This window comes from Colobus angolensis, unplaced genomic scaffold, assembly GCF_000951035.1.
Source record: "Colobus angolensis palliatus isolate OR3802 unplaced genomic scaffold, Cang.pa_1.0 Scaffold101, whole genome shotgun sequence".
Lineage (NCBI taxonomy): Eukaryota > Metazoa > Chordata > Mammalia > Primates > Cercopithecidae > Colobus > Colobus angolensis.
Genome location: NW_012111031.1, coordinates 575,902 through 598,547, shown reverse-complemented (window position 1 = coordinate 598,547; position 22,646 = coordinate 575,902). Strand labels below are relative to the sequence as shown.

General features: G+C 41.0%; 1 protein-coding gene across 1 annotated transcript in view; it reads left to right on the top strand.

Moving 5' to 3' along the window:
• The window catches only part of WDFY2 (WD repeat and FYVE domain containing 2), a 176,797-nt gene that overhangs the window by 24,116 nt on the left and 130,035 nt on the right, over positions 1-22,646 (top strand). The window lies entirely within an intron of this gene.

Sequence of the window (22,646 nt, the reverse complement as noted above, 5' to 3'; positions counted from 1 at the left end):
AAATAAGCCCCGGTCTCTTGTAGTGCTCCCAGGCTTATTAGGACAAGGAAATTCCCACCTAATAAATTTTGGTCAGATAGGTTGTCTGCTCGCAAACCCTGTCTCCTGATAAGATGTTATCAATGACAATGTGTGCCCGAAACTTCATTAGCAATTTTAATTTCGCCCCATCCTGTGATCTCGCCCTGCCTCCACTTGCTTTGTGATATTTTATTACCTTGTGAAGTATGTGATCTCTGTGACCCATACCCTATTCGTGCATTCCCTCCCCTTTTGAAAATTGCTAATAGAAACTTCCTGGTTTTACAGCTCAGGGAGCATCACGGAACCTGCCAACATGTGATGTCTCCCTGGGACACCCAGCTTTAAAATTTCTCTCTCTTGTACTCTTTCCCGTTATTTCTCAAACCAGCTGAGACGCTTAGGGAATAGAAAAGAACCCACGTTAACCATTGGGGGCAGGTTCTCCCGATAAACATTCAATGTAAAAAATAAAAATAATATAGAAGTATCAGAATGAAAGTACTCCCCTACTCCCGGATGCTGTGTCTCAGAACTTAGCTGCACGACAGTTCAGCAAATGCTGTTGTGATAGGCTGAATGATGAGGCCCCCAACACATCTATGTCCTAGTCACCAGACCCTGTGGTTACATTACATGTAAAAGAGATTTTGTAGATATGATTAAGTTAAGGATCTTGAATGGGGAGATTTTCCTGGACTCTCAGGATGGGTCCAATGTAACCACAAAGGTCTTTGTAAGAGGGAGGCAGAAGGATTAGAATCAGAGAGGACAAGGCAATGTGCAGATGAAAGCAGAGATTGGAGTGATGTGGCCACAAGCTAAGGAATGCTGGAAGTCTTTAGAAGCTGGAAAAGGTGAGAAACAGATTCTCCCTAGCAACTCCAAAGGAACCAGCCCTGTTGACACCTTGATTTTACCCCCTTAACACTCGCTTTGGATTTCTGACCTTCAGAACTGTAAGATAATACATTTGTGTTGTTTTAAGCCACAAATTTGTAATAGCTTGTTATAGCAACAAATGGAAATTAATATATTTGTTTATTTAATTTTTATTACTTTAAAAGAAATACATGGTTATTGGCCAGGAATTCACATAGAATCAAATGGTAGAAAGTAAAATCTCCTGTTTTTCCTCATGAATTATTCCTGCATCCTCTAGGTTACCACTCTTAACATTTTCATATGCATTCATTTCTTCAAAAATAGTCACGTTTGGCCGGGCATGGCGGCTCATGCCTGTAATCCCAACACTTTGGGAGGCCGAGGTGGGCAGATCACCTGAGATCAGGAGTTTGAGACCAGCCTGACCAATATGGTGAAACCCTGTCTCTACTAAAAATACAAAAATTAGCCGGGTGTGGTGGCGCATGCCTGTAATCCCAGCTACTTGGGCGGCTGAGGCAAGAGAATTGCTTACACCTGGGACGTGGAGGTTGCCGTGAGATGAGGTGGTACCACTGCACTCCAGCCTGGGTGACAGAGCGAGACTCTGTCTTAAAAAAAGAAAAAGAAACAGTCACATTTTATTTTCTTATTTTTGGACAAGTAAGATTATATAGATATGCATATTTTGTTCTTCAACTTGCTTATTAAATATATTTTTGAACATATTTTCAATCAGAATAAATTGATCTACCTCATTCAGTACCGTAATGTATTTTACTGTTTCTCTATTAGGGGGCATTTAGGTTGTTTCCAGGGCATTTTTTTCTGTTTTTTTCTTTTCCCCTTTTTCTGTTATCAGCAATGCTTAAATGAACTCTCTTCTACAAATATCATTGGCTGTCATCTACAAATATAATTGCAGGCAGTGGAACTGCTACTTGAATGTTGCTCTGTGTGTGTGTGTGTCTGTGGGTCTGTGTGCGTGTGCTAAGTGAGAGTAGGGGGAGGTGTATCTTCCTATTCAACTCTTTGCCTATATGTTATTTTTAACTTAAAAAAATTGTGAAATATACAGAAAAGCACATATGACATAAATGTATGGTTCAATGCACTGTTGAAAAGCGAACACTCATATAATCACCATTCGCATCAAGAAATTGAATATTGTTAGCACCTTGTATACCCTGTACTGATCACAACTCCCAAGAGGGAAGCATGATTCTGCCTTTTATATCCTGTTGTTATTTTGAGTAGAACTCTAACAAACTTGGTCTTGTGTCTTTTTAGTCCTCAGAAGATTAGACTTGTGAAAAGGGCTGATTAGGGTATTCATAATAATACAATCAAGCATTGATAGTTGACCTTGGAAAAAGTATAGAAAGTAGATACAAGAACTAAGAATAAAGTGAGAGTTTGAGTCATTTAGTGTTGGTATAAGCAACCCTCTCTACAAGACTGTAGCTCCTGGGACATCTGTATTTAAGGCATCAAACAAACAAACAAACAAACAAAATCTGAAAAAGCCCAACCTCCCCGCCCCATAAAAAAACCAGGTTCACATATGTTTAAGAACACAGGAGAATGTTTTAGAAAGGAGACCATAAAAGTGATTAAAAGAAAAAAATAGTGTTTGAAAAGCTGTCTGCTTGTTACCTTGAAAATTCAGTCTGAGAGATTGCCTTAATGTACTGAGATGTCAAATATATGCATCTATTATATGGTGCATTAAGCAACCCCATCTTCATCATTAAAAGCTAAATTGATTCTAAGGGAAGTTCCTAGGAGATTTGATTTAGAGCAGCCTTGAAGGTCTAGTTCTTAAGTCTATTCTGCTTTGTAAACTCCTGGAGGAGTTCTTTCTGATCAATGCTGATTGGTCAAAGATGGAACTGAATCCTCGACACATATGATTCTTGTCTTTCTTTTTCCTGATTTATACCCAAGTCCAGAGGGTAGCGCTAAAAAAGGCAAGAATGAGCTCCTCCTCTATGAAAGACTTGGCTAGATTCTGGGGTTAGGGTAGTGAATATGTGGAGATGGGTGTGCATAGATGGAGAGGTCTCATCCCTCATCTGAAATGGCTTAGAGCTGGGATTGCCTTCTGAGTTGGACTCAGAGTTATCGTCTTTGCTAATTTTGCTCCCAAACTTATTTGACCTTTTTTTTTTTTTGGCTAAAAGCCAACCATCTAATCCCTTTTCATTGATGATTTTTATGGATATAAAGTTTCAGGGATTTGGGAAGCATGAAAATAAGTAAAATGGAAAGTTTAAAGGAATAGTAACGAGTGTTATGTATTTATAGTATGAAATTTGCTTTATTGTATGAATTTATTGTATGAAATTACTAGAGAAAATTCTTTTGACTAATACCCAGGTGATGAATATTTGCTTAGGCACATAAATTTCATTCCCATTTTTAAGTTGTATGACTCTAAGGTGTCATTTAACTTCATTTGAAGAATAACGCAACCAAACTCTCTCTGCATCCAATAATGTTACCTTGTTTAGTAAGGATTGGTAGGAATGTAACATTTACTTGTAAGACTCCCAGATAAGAATATAATGCCAAATCTACTATCTATTAATAGACAACAGTCATGAAAATCATCCATTGTAGTTTGCTCTTATGATTGATTCTCTGGTTGTCTGTATTTTGTGTGCATTTGGTTGTTTTTATACTGTAGATATTGCCACTATTTCAGTTCTGCCCTTTGCAAGTATCATTTTCAGAAATGATAGCTGAAAGGTGGCCTTCCTTTTTGGGATTCATCTGGAATTGGAGGGAGAAACAGAGAAATTTGAGTAACTCATCCTTTGCTCTGTTGGTGAGCACCTGTCAATTTCTTTCCCCTAGATTCATGATTTTATTTTTGGGTGGTATAGGGAAGTAAGAGAAGTAAACAAAAACTAAAAGTTATTGGAATTAATTAGAAATTACATGTGTGCTGGTAATTTGAGTTCAGCATATTCTATTAATTAAGAATGTTTGTCTCCAAAAGTATTTATGCAGTTAAGCGTACAGTGTAAGCACCAACAAGGCAGAGATTTTTCTCTGTTCACTGATATATCCCCAGTGCTTACATACTGCCTGGTACATAGTAGTTGCTCAGAAAACATTTGTTGAATGTAAAATGGAGGTATATATTGGCTGTAAAACCTATTGTTGATGCTTCATTTGGTCAATCTGCATATACTTGAAGAATATGTATATTCACAGTTTTTCAAAACCTCACATTTTACTGTGTTAGGAATGGTGGTCATTATAGTTTGCTATTTTGTGATATTTTTTTAAAAAAAGGAATGTCTTTCGTTTTCAATGAATTTATTTTATCATTGAGATTTTGCCTCAACATAAAACAAATCTCCTTAAATAAGTAATAATATCTTGCATCTATAAAGCATTTTATACTTTGCAGTTTTTTTTTGTTTTTTTTTTTTTTTTGCTTTATCATTTGATCCTCACTACAGTACTGTGGAGTAAGGGGTTCACAACACTGTTGGTTATCTGTTCAGTTGTCTGCTTCATTCTTTCTTGCTGGTTGAACCTCAATTTTGTTTAGGTATTTACCCCTACCTCACATGACTCAGGACTGAGTCCTGATGACTCCAAATCTGTTATGGTAAATTCATTCCCTTTGCCAGGAGTTTGATTTAGGACTAGGCATGAGACCCAACTCTGGCCAGTGATAGGAGGGGGGATGTCTGCTGGGCATAAGAAGGAGATACCTCTGGGAGGGGAAAGTTCACTCCCTTCTGGGAAGAAATACACAGGAATGATCCCTGTTTTTCTTCTGCCTGTTGTCATGACTGGATGTGACTACTTGGAGCTAAAGTCCTGTGCCCATGAGGAGAGGTAGCCTGAAAATAAGTTGACTGACTGAATATGGCAGAAAAGAAATATGGAAAGAGCCAGCCATCAAATGAACCAACCTGGAGCTGCTCTGCTGCTTGACTTCTTGTTACCAGACAATACATTTTCCTTATTGTAGTTGAGAGCATCCTAATTCATATTGGTATCATTATTAACTTTTACAGGCAAGGGAACTGAGGATTATAGAGCTTGACATGGAATGATCATCATTAGATGGTGAATGCACTAGTGAAGCTAGGAGAATTAAGACACATACTGATTTCTAGTCTATGGCGTGTTCCACTGTGTAGCTTCTCTATAAAGCAGCCCTGCCTCCCTGTTTAGGAGGGAACTGGGTTACCAAATTTAGGTATTTATGTATGAAATCCATTTTAGACAGTTCCTAATTATTTGGTGAGTGATTACCTATGACAGATACTGCTTTGGAATTTTTACTGATAATCTTGTTACCTACTTTTCTTAACTTGGCTGACATAAATTAGAACTTTGAACACTTTCAAACAGTGTTTCAAACTAACACTTTGAACAGAAGCCTTTTTACAATTAATTGTTTTTTTACTGTTTTGTAGATACACATTTCAAAAAGTTTGTTAAGCTCTGTCTATGCTTGTAGATACATATGCCAAAAAGTGTATTAAACTCTAAGAAGTGATATGGTCCATTTGTAAAAGAAAGTATTAAAATAATAACTAACCAATGCACTGGACTGGATCAGAATAGGGGATTTATGTCTGGCTTTGGCAGCCGTATAGTTCTTTGTTAATGTGGAAAGTTTATGGTTGACCATATACATTATGTTCTGTGCATTGTCCTTCTTTGTTGACTTTCTCCTTTGTACTCTATTTTTTTCTCCACCTTCCTCCCCCTTACAGGTAGAGGGTACAGAGATTGTGATCAGTAGAATGTGGTACATTTCTTCTTATTACAGAGGCAAATCAGGACAGTGTTCAATGTGAGTAAGGGAGTTTATTCACAGTTGAAGAATTCAGTTAAAAAATATCTGATGCCATGTGAAAGACACTTTGATGGGGGAGGGTTAGGTGTTTTTGAAAAGAAAATTATTCTTGGTGGAGGCCGTGGTGGCTGATGATGAAGAAGCTGCAGCCATGTGCGGTGGTGCATGCCTGTCGTCCCAGCTACCCAGAAGGCTAAGGTGGGAGGATCACTTAAGCCCAGGAGTTTGAGGCTGTAGCGTGTGATCATCATGCCGGTGCATAGCCACTGCACTCCAGCCTGGGTGACATAATGAGACCCTGTCTCTAAAAAATAAAAAAGAAGAAGCTGCAAAGATGACAATGTTAGTCCCCAGTCTTCTGGAGCTTACAGCGTATGCCCCCCATCTCCCCTTCTTTCCCAAGCTGAAGTGACTGCCATCCTGGGAGGACCTCTGTCAAGGGTTAAATCTGCTCCTCTTGCGGGGCTTTTGCTCCTTCTTCGGTTCTGAAAGGCTGGCTAGCTGAAGTGAGGACTAAAACAGTACTACATTTTGAGTGTTCTCTCCAGTAGCAGAGTGGTTAAATAGTTCCGTCAGCTTGTGTGTTTCCTTCCTTATCTAGTGAAATACTTTGAAAAATGTGATTTTGGACAGTGGTGGGACTTTCCCTGGGCACATTCTGTAATATTTTCTTAATTCTTCATTTCAAGCTACAAGTGAGCCCAAATTCTTGGGAATGGATTAATGACAAAAATACGTACTCAGTCTTGTATAATTGTTAAGAATTCCTTCTCAGCTGTGATTTTTTTTTTCGTTGAAAAGTCTTACGTGCCTAAATTTTATGTCACAGCTAAAACAAGCCATGTAGTGTGCTGATAAGGGTAATTTAACACCAAGTTAGCACAGGTGACACCATATGTTGCTGATTACTGACTTCTCTTTAAGGGTGCTCTTGAATTTTGTACTTGAAGTGCTTAATGATTTGATTTCTCCTATTAAAATTATGTATGTCTGTGAATAAGGCCGGGCACGATGGCTCATGCCTGTAATCCCAGCACTTCGGGAGGCCGAGGCGGGTGGAGCATGAGGTCAGGAGTTTGAGACCAGGCTGGCCAACATATTGAAACCCCGTCTCTACTAAAAATACAAAAAATTAGCTGGGCATGGTGGTGGGCGCCTGCAATCTCAGCTACTTGGGAGGCTGAGGCAGGAGAATGGCTTGAACCTGGGAGGCGGAGGTTGCAGTGAGCTGAAATCGCACCATTACATTCCAGCCTGGGTGACAGTGTGAGACTCGGTCTCCAAAAAAAAAAACAAAGTGTATCTGTGAATAGGGAACTTGCCTTTCAAACCAGCATAGCTTTTCTTTAAGAGATTATCTCAAGCTATGAAAATGAAAGAGTTGTTTTAAAATTTATATGAAGATGTTGAGTGAACCCTGATATATAGTTTAGATTCTAGATTTTGCTGCAATGAACAGAAAACCTGACTCATTCATAATGTCTTAAACGAGTAAATGGTTATTTTCCTTTTATACCAAGAAGTCCAGAGGTGGGCATTCTAGGGTTGGTCAGTGGCTCAGAGAAGCTATCAGAGACCCATGCTGCTGCCGCCTTTCCATTCAGCCATCCTTAGTGATCTTGTCACTTTGAAGCCTCACGATGGCTGCTCTCCAGTCAACATTGCATCTGCTTTCCAGGCAGGAAGGAGGAGAAGGGCAGATGGCAGAAGGCACATGCCAGCTGTGCTTGTTCTCTTTCAAAGAGCTTCCTGAAAGCTCAGTTCAGTGACTTCCGCTTACATGTCATTAACCAGAACTGTGTCACATTGCCACCCATAGCTGCAGACGAGGCTGGGAAATGTAGTTTTGGCTGGGCACGTTGTCACCCTAAATACAATTGGAATTCTGTTGGAAAATATTTTAAAAAGAATTATATGTGTGTTGTCTCTAAACTAATGGGACTCAGAAGGAATGAAATAAGTGAACATTTATTGAAAATCTACACACTGAGTGTTGTACTGAGTTCTTTTGAGTGCTTCTGAGAGATCATATACACTTTGTTGTAAAAGAATAAAGTAAGCTCAGAGTGCACATAAAGAGGTAAAAAACGGGATTAATTGTATCCTTTGTGGATGTGTTCTCTCAATTGATTTATTAAGCTTGGAATTAGTTTAAAAACTGTATCTTGAAACCCAGAAATTATAATGGGAAATGTTGACTAATTTAACCATATTCATTTAAAAAATATATATGTTGAAAGCCAGCATTCATAAATGAAGGGTTAGAGAGAATATTTGCAACACAAGTTGAAACATCTTACTATTTATAATAGATTAAAAGCCTCAAATAATATAAAAAAAGCCACCCCTATTAAAAAATAAAAAGTATGGACAGGTAGATAGTTCTCCAAAGACAGCATACAGATAGTAAAAAAAAAGTTGGAAACAAATAATTAAATCAGTGCAAATTTAAAAAAACCAAACACTGAAACATCATATTTTGATTCCCAGATTGTTAAATATTTTTAAAAATGGGTAATAAGGATCTAAGGAGAAAAGGCACTTTCATGTATTTTGATACTGTTGATATCATCACTTTGAAGAACAGTTTGGTGGTACCTGTCGATGTGAAATATACATACCCTTTGATTGCTTAACAAAGGCCCTTTAAACAGGCCCACTTCTTGGGATAAATCATACATTGCAATTAAATAAAAATGTGGAATAAGCTAAAATGTCCATCAGTAGGGACATGGTTAAATAAATGATGTTATGACCATACAATGTAATTATTAACTGGAAAGCTGTTAAGGTCTTTGCAAAGTAATATGTATACTCTTTTTGTGACACCGTGTCTCTTTCTTTTAAAAAAATCTATATATGCATATAAAGGAATCAAGGTAGAGGTTTGGTTATTTTTTACTTTTTATACTTAGGGGTTTGAATTTTTTGCTAGGGTGAATTATTCTGTGTGTGTGTTTTGTAAGGATGGATTTCTATTTTTTAACCAGTAATGACTTTTTAAAAAGCAGAATATTTGAAAATAAATATGTGGTGGCTTTTACCTGTAATCCCAGCTCTTTGGGAGGCCCAGGCAGGAGGATCACTTGAGCCCAGAAGTTCGGGACCAGACTAATCAACATAGTGAGACCTCGTCTTTACAAAGACAGTAGTCGAGCACAGTGGTGCATGTTCCTAGTCCCAGCTACTGCACAGGCTGAGGTGGGAGGATTGCTTGAACCCAGGAGGTCAAGGCTGCAGTGAGTTGTGGTTGTGTCAGTGTGTTCCAGCCTGGGCAACAGAACAAGACCCTGTCTCAATGTGAATCAATAAGACACTATGTAAATTCATGATTCTCATAATGCCAAAATTCAGATAGCTATTTTTATGACTTGTTTTCTGGGAGAGTTTGGGGAGCAAATGATATGGTGGGGAGAAAGGCTGGAATAACAAACAATCTGAATTCTAGAATATTGGAAAAGAAATGGTGTCTTCTTTTTTTCAATTACCTAGTACTCACCTGCATCAGTCAGGATAGGCTAGATTAAATTGCAATAACAGGTAACTCCCAAATCTCAGAGGCTTTTAACCCAAAGATTTATTTCTCACTCATGGTCCCTGACTCTTGAGAGTTCTATATGTCTCTTCTAACAGAGCTGATAGGCTAACTGAGGCTCTACCAACTTGAGCATTGCCACTCACCATGATAGGGGAAAAGATTTGGCAGATCCTGCACTGGCTTTTAAAGACTTCTGTCACCCAGAAGTGACACACATCTCTTCCACTTATTCTTCATCAAAGTAAGTCACGTGGTTGTGGCTAAATTTAAGGAGGCTGGAAAGTGCTGTCTTATCATGTGCTTAGACGGAGGAGAATCAGAATTTTGGTGATACTTCAACGGGGTACTATAAGATGAGTTACCATATGTAAAGCTTTTAGAATAGTGCCTGGCACATAGTTTTAAGTGTTTTCATTTTCAGAGATACAGTCACTTACACCAAACTAGAAGAGTTTCTTAAGAAATATATAAGAAATGGTTTTCTATTTATTAAATCAAAAGATATTTGTTGAATTCATGTCATTGTGATAAACCTGTGAAAGATAAAGTGATTTGTATATATTTTGGTGAGATTTTGTGAAAACTTTTCTTAAATTTCTTGAAAATCTTCCCCACCTCTCAAACATGTTTATTCCAATTTTATAAAGGAAACGTCTGTGGAATTTTGTTGTGCTTATACAAAATTCTTAGTGTTAACTCTAACAGAACTCTAACTTAATCTATTTAATAATGACTTCCTATTTCTGTTAGCTATCAGATGTGTTTAACAGCAGTAACTCCCTAGGTCTGCTTCTAGGTTTGGCTGAGTGGGAAGGTTCATTCCATTATGAGAAAGGAAATCTTTTTAGATTCTTTATATATGAAGTCCAAGTACAGAATTTTATTTTATTTTATTTTTTTGAGATGGAGTCTTGCTTTGTTGCCCAGGCTGGAGTGCAGTGGTGTGATCTCAGCTCACTGCAACCTTTGCCTCCTGGGTTCAAGCGAGAATTCTTTTCTTATTATGCTGTTCGTGGTTCAGTACAAAGTTGTCCTCATCTGGACATCATGGAAGTTATTCTTCCCTCTCTGATCTTCTTTTCCCCCGAATCCTCTGTCTTTTCAGTCTTACCGTCCTCAAGGACTCAGCTCTTGACTGTAAGTTTCATTGTTTTCCCATCAATGAGCAGATTTTTCAGGCCTTCAGATTCACTAGGGTGGAACATCTATAAGACAAGCAAACCTTTCATCTGCAATCCAGGAAGAGGTGGAAAATTCCTCCTGACACTTTAGTAAAATGGTAAGCTGTATTCAAGAAATTTCAAGTCGTATGTCCACAGCCTGCTTTGAGATGCACGCTAACATTCTAGGCCTTGAATTTTCCACACTTATTTGATTTATTGGTTATATTTTTCTTCTCTAGCCATTGACTACAAAAAGCTAAGTCATTGCCGTATTTAAAGAAATTCATTTATAAAAGATAAAACTGCCCATTTGTTTCTATTTGCTGTTAATTTCAGCCATCATTATTCAGCTGCCTTGGTCTAACTCTAGATACTAACATCTAGTTAAGAGAACCATCACAGCTTTTTTGATGTAGATGTACACATTAATGCCCAAATTTGGGGTGCCTGTTAAGTACAGGTGACAAGCACTCTATTAAAATAGAATTTTATGTCATTATCTTCAGGCCCCCGTTGTTAGTGCTATATTTTGGCAGCACTTTCTGAAGCAAATTAGTATCAACAATTCTTTAAGAGAGGACAGGAAAGAGATTTAGTATTTTTTTGAGCACTGACTATGTGCCAGTGCCATGTTATTACACACCTTGTTAGAAGTTTGCTTTAGGCTCACAGCTGGCCTCATTTCTTCTACTAGTAGCAGTGATATTGATAATAAATGGAGAATTGACAGTTTGGTGCTTTGTCTTTCTCTGCTAGCTTCGGAGCCTGTTGAGTGCAGGGATTGTATTTTGTTCTGTGTTTCCACAGTGGTGTGGCACAATGTGTTATTAATAAAATTAGTTAATGAATGCCTGTGTATGTGGATGAATAAGTGGACAAATGAGTGGACATAGAATCAGTTATACCACCTGATCCCTAATCTGGATAACTTTATGATTTAGAAATAATTAATGAATCTTGAAAATGATCAGTGAATGTTAAAGGGTTTCCTAATTTATAAAGTGTAATGAAACTTGCCTACTTTGCATAAGGTGAGTCTACCTCTTCCTGTCACTCATGACACCACAGCAAATCCTCATTGCTATTATGTTGCATCACGGCCTGGGGCTAATTAACCCATATTCTCACAGATTGTTGCTGGGAATTTCTCTGAGCACAGAACATCTCAGTTCTAGAAGATGGGAGGTCTGCCAATGCAAAACAATAAAAGCTTAGAGTCCTCCCTGCCTTTTGCCATTGTGAATAGTGGAGGAGGGTGTGTTGAAGAGAGAGTGGGCAGTACCACATACCTTTCATCAAGCAGCAATCACAAGACTGCTGGAGCTCATCCACCTTTGGTAAGGCTAGGGAAGTGAACCAAATATGTGATCCCCTTTGCTGCTCTAAAAATGCTATTATTCTAATGGTGAGCTACAGAGCTCCAAGTAGGAAAAGCAAATTGTGTACCTCACTCTCTTTCTTTGATTTGCTCTCACATCTATGTCTTTTCTATTATTCTTCACAAGACCTGCTTCCTCCATCTTCAAAAATAGGCAAATAAGGCACTCAAGGCTGCATGTAGTGGCTCACGCCTGTAATCCCAATACTTTGGGAGGCTGAGGCGGGCAGACTGCTTGAGCCCAGGAGTTTGAGACCAGCTTGGGCAACATGGTAAGACCCCATCTGTAACAAAAAATGCAACAACAACAAAAAATTAGCCAGGCATGGTGGTGCACGCCTGTGGTCCCAGCAAGGCAAGGAGATCGAGGTTGCAGTGAGCTGTGATCACACCACTGCACTCCAGCCTGGGCAACAGAGCCAGACACTATCTCCAAAAAAAACAAAAAACAAAAAGCCTCCAGAAGGTATCAGAAGATATTTCCATCCCCTATTTAAATTTAGATGATGAAAACTAGGTCTTTCAAATACAGTTGGGGACTATTTTCCTCCTTCTGTCCCATATGTGAACAATTAAAGTAAGGGTCAGAACAAACAATGGTTATTTATGGAGTATGCGGGCAAAGAAAATAAGTCCTGTTAAAAGAAAAACTTCAGACAAATTAAACAGAGCTTGATTGAGCAAGGAATGATTCATAAATTGGGTAGTCCCCAGAACCAGAATAGGTTCAGAATGACTCCAGAACTGCCACATGATCAGATAACATTTATGGACAGAAAAAGGAAAGTGATGGATAGAAACAGAAGTGAGGTACAGAAACAGCTGGATTGGTTACGGCTGGGCGTTTGCCTTATTTGAACCTGCCTTGCATAGTTGGCTGCCTGTAGTTGGCTGCGACTCGCCTACTCATTCATCAGGTTAGGTTATTGTTCCCTGTGTATGGAGAAACCTTGAGGCCTAACTTAAAGTATGTATGGAGGCAGCTTTAGATCAAACTTAATTTAATAGTCCTTCTTTTCTAATAATCAGGATTGATCCTCCTTACAAGCTCCTTGCCAGTACAGAAATACAGGAGAAGAGGCAGTGCCCAAATCTGGTTCCACCCAGTAAAATTAGTCCGATGTAACAATTTAATACCTTTTAGATAAATGTTTCTTTTAAAAAATGTAAAATGCTGTGCTTCTCATATTTGCTCACTAAGATGGCATCTGGGTGTGGGGTGGGTGGGTTGGGAGACTGTGTGGGTGGATGGAATCCATAGACCCCCACGGAGTGACCTCAGGTCCTTTTTGGCTCTGCCATGGAACAGCTGCTCTGGCCTGTTGCCTGGACTGGAGATGGCTGAGGATGGCATCTCTCCCTGGTGTCTTCTGTTGAAGACTCTGGCGGGTCCTTGCCTGTCTTTGCTTGGCCATGCCTGGTGGTGCTCCGCTTCACTTCATCTCTTATGGCATGATTCCCTTCTGGGTCTCTGTCTTATCCTTCATCCTGCTCTTGCCCTAGAGGTCCCCTGTAGCCTATGTAGTGGCATCATCTCTCCCATACTACTGTGGGCTCTCAACCCATCCCAGCCCATCTGCACCTGCTCACTCCCATCCCCTCTATCCAGACAGGATTTTTCTGGGTCTGTGTAAACAAAAGTCAGGGCCACAGAGGAAGGATACACTCCAGCCATTGTTCTGTCTGACTTTGCTGTAGCACTGAGTTTTCTTTGATGTAGCTGAGCCGGGGGTGGTGTGGCCTGTGAGGCAGTCTTTCCCCAGAATCCTAAATGGGAAGCGTGGCCGAAGCTCTCTCATGTCGATATTTCTCTTACCCGGTGAGCACTCCTTCCAGGAGGGAAGTTGGATGCGCTCATCTCATCCACTTCCTCTCCTGCGTCTGGCTCTCCTCCCCTCTCCCATTTTCCTCTGTGCCAGGCTTTCCCTCTGTCCTCATCCTGTCAGAATAGTACTGCCTGCCCTTACACACAATATATAAAACTCTACCATCAAGTCCTGTTGTTTTTAATATGTTTATTGATGTGAAAGGGATTTAGAAGCAATTTTCTCTGAATAAAGCTTGAGGTAAACTTCCTGTCCTCTCCTCTCTTCCCCCTTCCTGCATTTCTGCTGTAGTACAAGCCTTACCTACACAAACGCATACCTTTAATAGATTGGAAGTGGTTATGTGCAGAACAAGTATATTAATAGCTTTTGAAAATACTCTTGGCTGGACGCGGTGGCTCACGCCTGTAATCCCAGCACTTCGGGAGGCCAAGGTGGGCAGATCACTTGAGGTCAGGAGTTCAAGACCAGCCTGGCCAATATGTTGAAACCCCGTCTCTACTGAAAATACAAAAATTAGCTGGGCATGGTGGTGGGCACCTGTAATCCCAGCTACTTGGGAGGCTGAGGCAGGAGAATTGCTTGAACCCGGGAGGTGGAGGTTGCAATGAGCCAAGATCGCGCCACTGTACTCCAGCCTGGGCGACAAGAGTGAAACTTTGTCTCAAGAAAAAGAAAGAAAATACTCTCTTCATTAAATCTGGAGGAATTAAAGGGGCATCGGTTACCTGGGAAAGCAGACCTTGATGCAGTTGAGACAATTTTGAATTGAAGATTCTTATGGACTTCATGTCCTAAACAGAGTTGCAAATAATTAAGTGGCTGCTGCCTCACCTCTCTGAAAGTTTTAAAGAATGCAACATGATGCTGGCCAGATTCATCCTTTTGGTTTCCCTCAGGCCTAAATGGCAGTCAGCATCAGAAAAAATACAGTTAAGATTAGACTGGTTCTGGAACAGCCATGTGGTACTAATGACTCTAAAAGTTGGGTGGTGGGTTGAAAAAAAGAACTGAAAAGTATTATGAGAAACAGTTCCTGTTTCTCCCATTATTGCAATGGGACTTTCTGTCTTTAATTCAATTAAAAATCACGCCTCCATTCTTTTTTCTTTATTTTTTTTAAAAACCTTTTTGCTCAGTTTAGCTTGATGTAGAAAGATGGGTGTGTGTGTGTGAGACAGAAGGGAGGCGAGAAAGATGGATTGTTTAGCGTCATCTTCAACATTATATTTTGGGTTTATAAAATTGCCCTGAAATTGGAGGTCATTATTCTCTTTTCACTAAAGCACAAGATTAACCCAAAGTACATTTGTGCTGTGATTGTTGCAGGAGGCCTTGTGCCAACAGTGCTAAGCTTTGCAATATTTGTGTTCCTGAAGGTGATTTTGAATTTTAAAAGAATGTTTAAGTGGAACAGTTGACATTCCTCTCTCCAGCCCCCCCACCCTTTTTTTTTTTTGAGTCCCTTCTCCTTTAATTTCTCTTTGTTTTTATTATCGTGTTTTATTTTAGCCTTGTGAATCTGTCCAAATATTTAGAAGCCCACATACATTTCTTTGTAGCCACTGTCTCCTGTGGTTACCCACAGGTGAGTAAATGACTATTCTTTACTTGGGCAGCAACACACATTCACAGCATTTTCTAGACCATTGGCTCTTTCTCTAATTGCATTAACCATCTCAGATACAGCTGAAGCAGTTTATAAGTTTCAAATTCTGAGCCTGGTGGAGGGCAGATTTCCTCTGTGAAATGAAAATGAACCAGGAGGCAGCTTAGGATAACATTCATGCATTTGTTCATTTATTAAACATTTATTAACAGTATTCCTGGCACTATGCTGAGTTGAAAGCATAAAAACACAGGATACACATAACTGTTCTCAAAAAGCTCACAATTCGGGGAGGCAGGTAAGTAAATAGTTACAGTAGAGTGGGGTAAAACAAGGATGATCATGTAATTATAGTTTGAACTGGAATACCTTTAAAAGTGAAGGTAGGTTTAACTGTACACTTGTATTTTATTTTTTTGAGATGGAGTCTAGCTCTGGCCACCCAGGCTGGAGTATGGTAGTACTATCTTGGCTCACTGCAGCCTCCATCTCCCGGGTTCAAGCAGTTCTCCTGCCTCAGCCTCCCGAGTAGCTGGGATTACAAGCACGCACAACCATACCTGGCTAAGTTTTATATTTTTAATGGAGACGGGGTTTTGCCATATTGGCCAGGCTGGTCTTGAACTCCTGACCTCAAGTGATCTACCCTCCTTGGCCTCCCAAAGTGCTGGGATAACAGGCAAGTGCCACTGCTCATGGCCTTAACTGTACACTTTTAAAAAGATGCATTTTATCTTATGTGTTTTTTCAAAGCATAATTTTTCTAAAAAAGAAATGAAGGTAGGTGCTATTAATATTCAGGCCAGGCCAAAAGACGTAAACCAGGACAGTCCTGGGCAAATGAGATAAATGGACAAGCTAAGTAAGAGCAATACTACTAGAAAGATGAAAAGGAGGCTGGAGGAGGAGTAGGGAGAACAACAGGGATGTGAAAGAACACTGTGCCTTACTTTCCTCGAGTATAAAATGGGCATGAGTATAGCACCGAATTCATAGCAGTTGTGAGGATTCGGTGAGTTAATTCAGGGTCCTGGATTACTGCCTAAGGTAAGAGTTCCATTAAAAAAAATCTCCATTTTTTAATAACCACCTGTGACTTTCCTTGGTTATAGTTGCTGATTTTTTGTGTTGTGTTTTTTACACGTAGTCTGTCAACAGATGTTTGTGGTTTAATCTTTCAGACCTCATCATTCTCCTATCAGTCGGTACCACCTATCTCTCCAGCGCACCACTTGTCAGAATGCACATCTGTGAGCATTGGGAAGCTACCTCGTTTCCAACTTTTTCTCATTCCCATAAGAAAATTTGGTTATTCTGTGGTTCCTGTCTTTCTAATTTTGTCGTCATTTCTGTCTTTCCACAACAAGCAGTTTTTACAGACAGTTTTTGTTTTGTTTTGTTTTTTTAAGGAATAGGCCCTTTTTTAATCTATAGAAGTTATTTCTTCTGTATCTCCACACCATCCCTGCCTTGCACACCAAGCTGTTAAAACAAAGAGGCAGAATAAAGAAACATAACTAGCCGTGTTCCCACTTTTGCTCAGCATTCCTTTAAAGAGATGTCTTGGAAGTGATTGACCCCTATTTTGAGATAATAAAGGATGACGAATTAGAGAAAGGACCAGCTTGGGATAAACCCATATACAGTGAAATTGATTCATTTAATCAGAGGCTGCTCAAGGTATATACTTTTTCTTGGGGCAGTTTGGACAGTTTACTGCTGGATTCTGATAGAGTCAGAACTTGCTGAAAGCAAGAGTTCAGATTTGATTCGATGTGTTCTAACTCTATGTCTCAGGCCTTAACTGATTAGTTATGGTTCTACCCCCAAGAACCGTGGTGCTAGCCGTTGCGCCTGTACTTTTTCCACTCCTGATTTGCTTTTTCCTGTTCCATTCATTGCTAAAAGGGCAAGAGTTTGTGTGTTGAGTTCTTGATATGACTGTATTATCAGACCACTTTCCCTCTGCTAATTTTACTTTAATTCACCATGTGTTCAACAACTGTTAGTTGAGCCCCTGACTCTGCACCAGGCACTATTCTAGTCAGGGGCTAATATTAGTAAACCAACAAAGATCCCTGCCACCATGGAGTTTATGTTCTTGGGGGGAAAATACATAATAAGCAATGATCATGACTGATAAGCCTATGTTAGAAAGTGATAAGCACTGTGGACACAAATAGAGATCAGGGGTAAAGGACTGAGAATGTAGGTGTGAGTGGGGGAGGAGGTGAAGGTTCTCCTTTTAAAAAAGGAATGGCTAGGGCACTTCTCATGGAGGCAACATCTGAGCAAAGATCTGAAGGAGGTGGGGGAGGTTTCCTCTGGGGCTATCCGTACATGAGTCTTCTTGGCTCATGTCTTTGCACTTGAGGGAACAGCCAGTGCAAAGACAGGAATATCTCTGGTTTTCAGCAGGCTAGTGTGTCTGGGAGGAAGTGAGAGAAAGGAGAGTGTTAGGAGGCAAGATTAGGGGGATGTCACAAGACAGAAAGTGTTGTAGACCACGGTGAAGATTTAGTCTTTTGCTCTGGTAACATAGGGAGCCGCTGCAGAGTTTTGAGCAGATCAAGATCGAGATTTCACTCATTTTGATAGTATCAACTGTCTGTGTGTGACAGCCAACTAGGTGCAGGGTGGGGCGGGTGAGGCCAGAAGCTGGAGTACCAGTTAGGAGGACATTGCAGTAGGAGACGTAAAAGTGACTGTGACCAAGGTGATGTGATGGTGGCCCGGGTGGTAAGAGGTGTTAAGGTCTGGATATACTTTAATAGTTTTTTCATAATTCAGACTTGGCTTGGTATTTCTGCTTAAGTATATCTGATTGGACAGCACTTAAGCCAGACACATTTCTAGTATCTGCATGGTTTCCTTCTCACTTAAGAGTGCATGTGCCCAGCATTTGTGTGTGTAAATGTTTGCACTGTAAAGCTCCTGTTCACCAGTTTTAGTTTGTTCTGTTTTAAAGTGCGAAGGAATGTAGCTATCCTTTAGCCTTAACTAGTAATAAAAAGAGAAAAGGTAAATCTGTTTATCTTAAAAGTAGTATATCCTTTAAAAAACAAATTGATATTTTGCTTTGTTTCCTTGCATCCCAAGGCAACCATCACTAAAATTTGGTACCCATTCTTAATAAGAGTCCATTAAAAATCCTCCTCAATTCAGAGGGTTTCAGAAATTCGATGCGAAGGTGGCAGTCATGTATAGAATAAGTATCTCTGAACTTGAGAGCTAAGCAAAAATATTACTGAGGCCAACTGAAATCCTATGGAATTCAGCCAAGATTAGCCAGTTCAGAGCACTGCCAACACTGGCTGAGGGCGGAATGCTGACAGGGCAGGGATGAGGCACAGCCAGGACTTCGAAAAGGAAACTGCTATCAATGGAGGGAATTTTTCACCTGATGCAGCATTTCAAATACTTAGCACTCCAGTGAGTTCCTCCTGTTTGATTGTTTTAATGTCATCATGCATTGTTTATATATTTATAAATAAGCCCAGGTAACAATTTTTCACACACCCTTTGGTCATAGTTGGGTGGCCCAGAGCACACTGGCAGCCAGGCATGGCCTGCTGGCTGGCTCATCATTGTCCTGACAGCACAGATCTGAGGGAGGACAGATGCAGAAGGGGAAAGAATATTTCAGATTTCACTTGAAATCCTGAACTCTTAAATAAGTAAGGGAATGAGGCCCAAGCTTGTCTTCAGAACATAAATTCTTCAACAATAAGACCTGGATCTCTTTCCATTTTTTATAAATACTTGAGGCAGCATTTGTACAATAGAAAGAAGATAGGGTTTGGAGTGAGACTGGGCTGGTTGAAATTCCAGTATCTCTTTCTGCTATCTGTGAGGCCTGAACAACTTAACCTCCTAAGCCTCCATTCCCTTCTCTGTAAAAGAGGGGTTTTAAATATCTGCTTACCAGAGGTGTTCTAAGGATCATACCAACATACACAAAAATACAGGAACATACACAAAATACAGGAAGCACCTTCCGTAGTGCAAGGCTCAATAATAGCTCCTTTCTCCTTCTTCACCAGTGAGGTTCATTCCATAAATTTTGATGGATGGTTAACAGGTATTTATAGTTTGTTCAATGTTGTATATCAAATATAATTAATAAGTTGTGTGATTAATGTGGCAGGGCCAAAAAAATGAAACACACCTAATATAAATTTTTATTTTAGCATGCTTTTGTTTACTATTTAGTGTTTATAAATTCCTCTCTTCAGTGTTTCATATCACATTTCTGGAGACAGCCACAATAATAAAAAAAGGCAAAGATTTATTTCCATTCCTTGTAGAAGTGTCATGGGATCCTTGGAGTGTTGCTTTGCCAGCCAGGAACCTCTGTGGCCAGTGGTGCCTTCTGCCTGAATATTGCTCATGCCTGCTGGGCTCATTCCACCCATTCAGCCTGGCAGGCTGTGCTTGGCTCGTGCTGCCGACCCATATCGCACCCCTACCAAATACAAGCCAGGTGCAGAGCGATGATGGGGGTGTAAGCCAGTGAGCATGGGATCTGGCCACTGCGCACAGCCAGGCATGCTGGCTGCTGTGGAGGGCGGGCAACTTCAGGTGTTGGCACGGGTGCCTGCTGCATGCCAGGCTGTGGGTGGAGCAGGTGTACTGCATGCAGCTTCCACTGCAGGCACCTGCATCCAGATGAGGGGAATATGGTGGCACCTGGAAGCCTGGAGACACAGGAACTGCAGAGCCCCAAAGAGGGTGTCACAGCCCTGGCTTGGGGAACTCCTAGGTCTGGGATTCCGGAAGGGCTGCAGGTCTCCTCTCCTTTTCACTGTCAGTGTGGTAAGTGGGAAGGGGCAGGGAGGGCGGCATGTTTTAGCCCTGTTTGTTTTGCAACTTTTTCAGCCCCACCATTCGACGGGTTCATAGTTTTTTTTGTTGTTGTTTTTGAATGGAGTCTTGCTCTTGTTGCCCAGGCTGGAGTGCTATGGCATGATCTTGGCTCATTGCAGTTGCCACCTGCTGGGTTCAAGTGATTCTTCAGCCTTAGCCTCCCAAGTAGCTGGGATTACGGACACATGCCACCACGCCTGGCTAATTTTTTTTTTTTGTATTTTTAGTAGAGATGGGGTTTCACCATGTTGGCCAGGCTGGTCTTGAACTCCTGACCTCAGGTGATCCACCCACCTCGGCCTCCCAAAGTTCTGGGATTACAGGTGTGAGCCACCGTGCCCAGCTGGGTCCGTAGTTCTTGTCCCATGTCCAGGAAGAATGAGGCATGCAGACAACTGGAGGGTTAGCAAGGCAAAGAGGTGCTTTATGCAACAGAACAGCTCAGAGAAGACCTGCAGTAGGTAGCTCTTCTCCACTAGTGGATCATCCCGTTGTCTGCTTAACTCTCAACAGAGAGGAGACCCACAGTGGGTAGCTCCTCTCCACAGGCAGGTGGTCCAGTCATCTGCCGGAGTCTGGCTGAGTCCAGGGGGTTTTTATGGGCTTCAGAGGTGAGGAAGTGCTTGCTGATTGGTTCATGGGCAGCCATGGGCAGGCTCAGAAAAAGCACCATACATTCTCATTCTGGGTCCCAGACTCTACCTGGAACTGGCAGCCTGGCCCCCAGACTTCAGGCCATCCCCGGCTTGAAGGTGAGGTTTCACTGGGGACCCACCCCTTTCTGCGAATCTGTCTGTGTCCTGGCATCAACATGCCATACACGATGCCCAGGCTGTTCATGCTGAGAGGCACTTGCAGCCCTGCGCTGAGCCACCCCTCAGCCCCCACTGGACTCCCTCCCTGAGCTCCTTGGTGCCTATAGTTTCAGAGGGGGCTGAGGTGGCGTTACGGGTGCTGGTGTGCAGTGCTGTCCCATGTGCATGCACACCCAACCATGTCATGGCAGTGCCCAGGCTTGGCTTCAACTTTGTTCTGAAATCAGAGTGGATGCCAGGAGCTGGGAGAGGCTAGGGTGTGGGGGCAGGCCCTTTTGAGCCTGTGGGGACAGTAGGGCTTCCCAGGCCCCTGAGAGTCCAGGAATGCTCGGGTCTGGAGCTTCAGCTGGGTGACTGCAGCTGCATCCAGGAGCACAGGGTTCCCACCCCATCAGCTCGGTAGGGGGCAGGGTTTCCGCCTGTTCCCTGCTTCCGCTGGCCTCACAGAGCGAGCAAGCAACCCTGGTGGCATGGCCCTTGCTGCAGCTGGCCTCTTCCCAGTGGTCCCTCCAGAGGGCCACGGCTGCCATCAGAAGAAGAAAGGCAGGATGAGCTAATAGAGCCCTTGATGCATCACAGATGCCAGTTAGCTGCTTTACTCTGCAAGTCATGTTTAACTGAATGGAATTTTCTAACAGGTGGAATTGCAGTGTCTACAAAGGGCCTTAGAAACCCATTTTAAAAATGGTGTCATAACTAAGATTGAGCAGCAGACTAAGTTTCTTCCAGGGTTTAGACCTCTTCTGAAGACATATTTGTGTGCTCTGTAGGACTTTTCTGTTTCTGTGATCCATTTTGATGGTTTTAAACTGTACATTGACAGATTCCTTGTGTGTGAAATGAAGAGTTTGAATAGATTATTTCTCAGGTCTCCTTCAACTTTGAAATTGAAATTGTGACACCCAAATTTTTAGTTTGAAGCTATGGAGAAAACGGTCTTGGAAAATGCCTGTGAAACTAAGGGATAAGTGATTATCCACGTGGGAAGTCTCTCAAGCTGTTCTATCTCTTCCAGTGAGGAAGGCTAACAGAGGAAGACCATGAAGCACACCAAATGGATAGTGTGGGTTTCTTCTAGCCTGCTTTGGTCTCTAAATGTTCATGTAGATAGATTACAGTAGATTTAGAAATGCAAATGGTTACTGGTATTAATTAGATACCTAAAAGAATTTTAAGTCTTTGGCAATTTATATAAACATGTATTTGTTTTAATATTGTGTTTATGAAGTATGGTATATGAAAAGAGGATGTTATTTGGGTTGATTTTAAATTTCTCAATTTAATATGACTTTAGAAGAGGTTCCTCCCTGCAAAATGGTCTATTTACCTATTTTTAAATTTTCTCTATTTATTTATAAGGGTTGTATTCAGTAATATAAATGAAATAAGGGTGTGTGAAATGCTCTGTGAACTGTTATATACGAGCATTGCACTCTACATAGAGGACAATCATAACAACATCATGAGCTTCCTTGTTGTACAAAACTACTGTGTGTGTGATGGAGAATTTAAAAACCTCATAAACAAATCAACTTGAGAGAATTCTAATTGGAAAACAAGGAGAAAGTACCTATGTCATTGTGGCCAAGGAGTGATTGAGCCTTTTTGTTTTCTTCTGTAACATTTCTCTTTAGTTCTTTGATTTTCCTTCCTTCCTTCCTTCCTTCCTTCCTTCCTTCCTTCCTTCCTTCCTTCCTTCCTTCCTTCCTTCCTT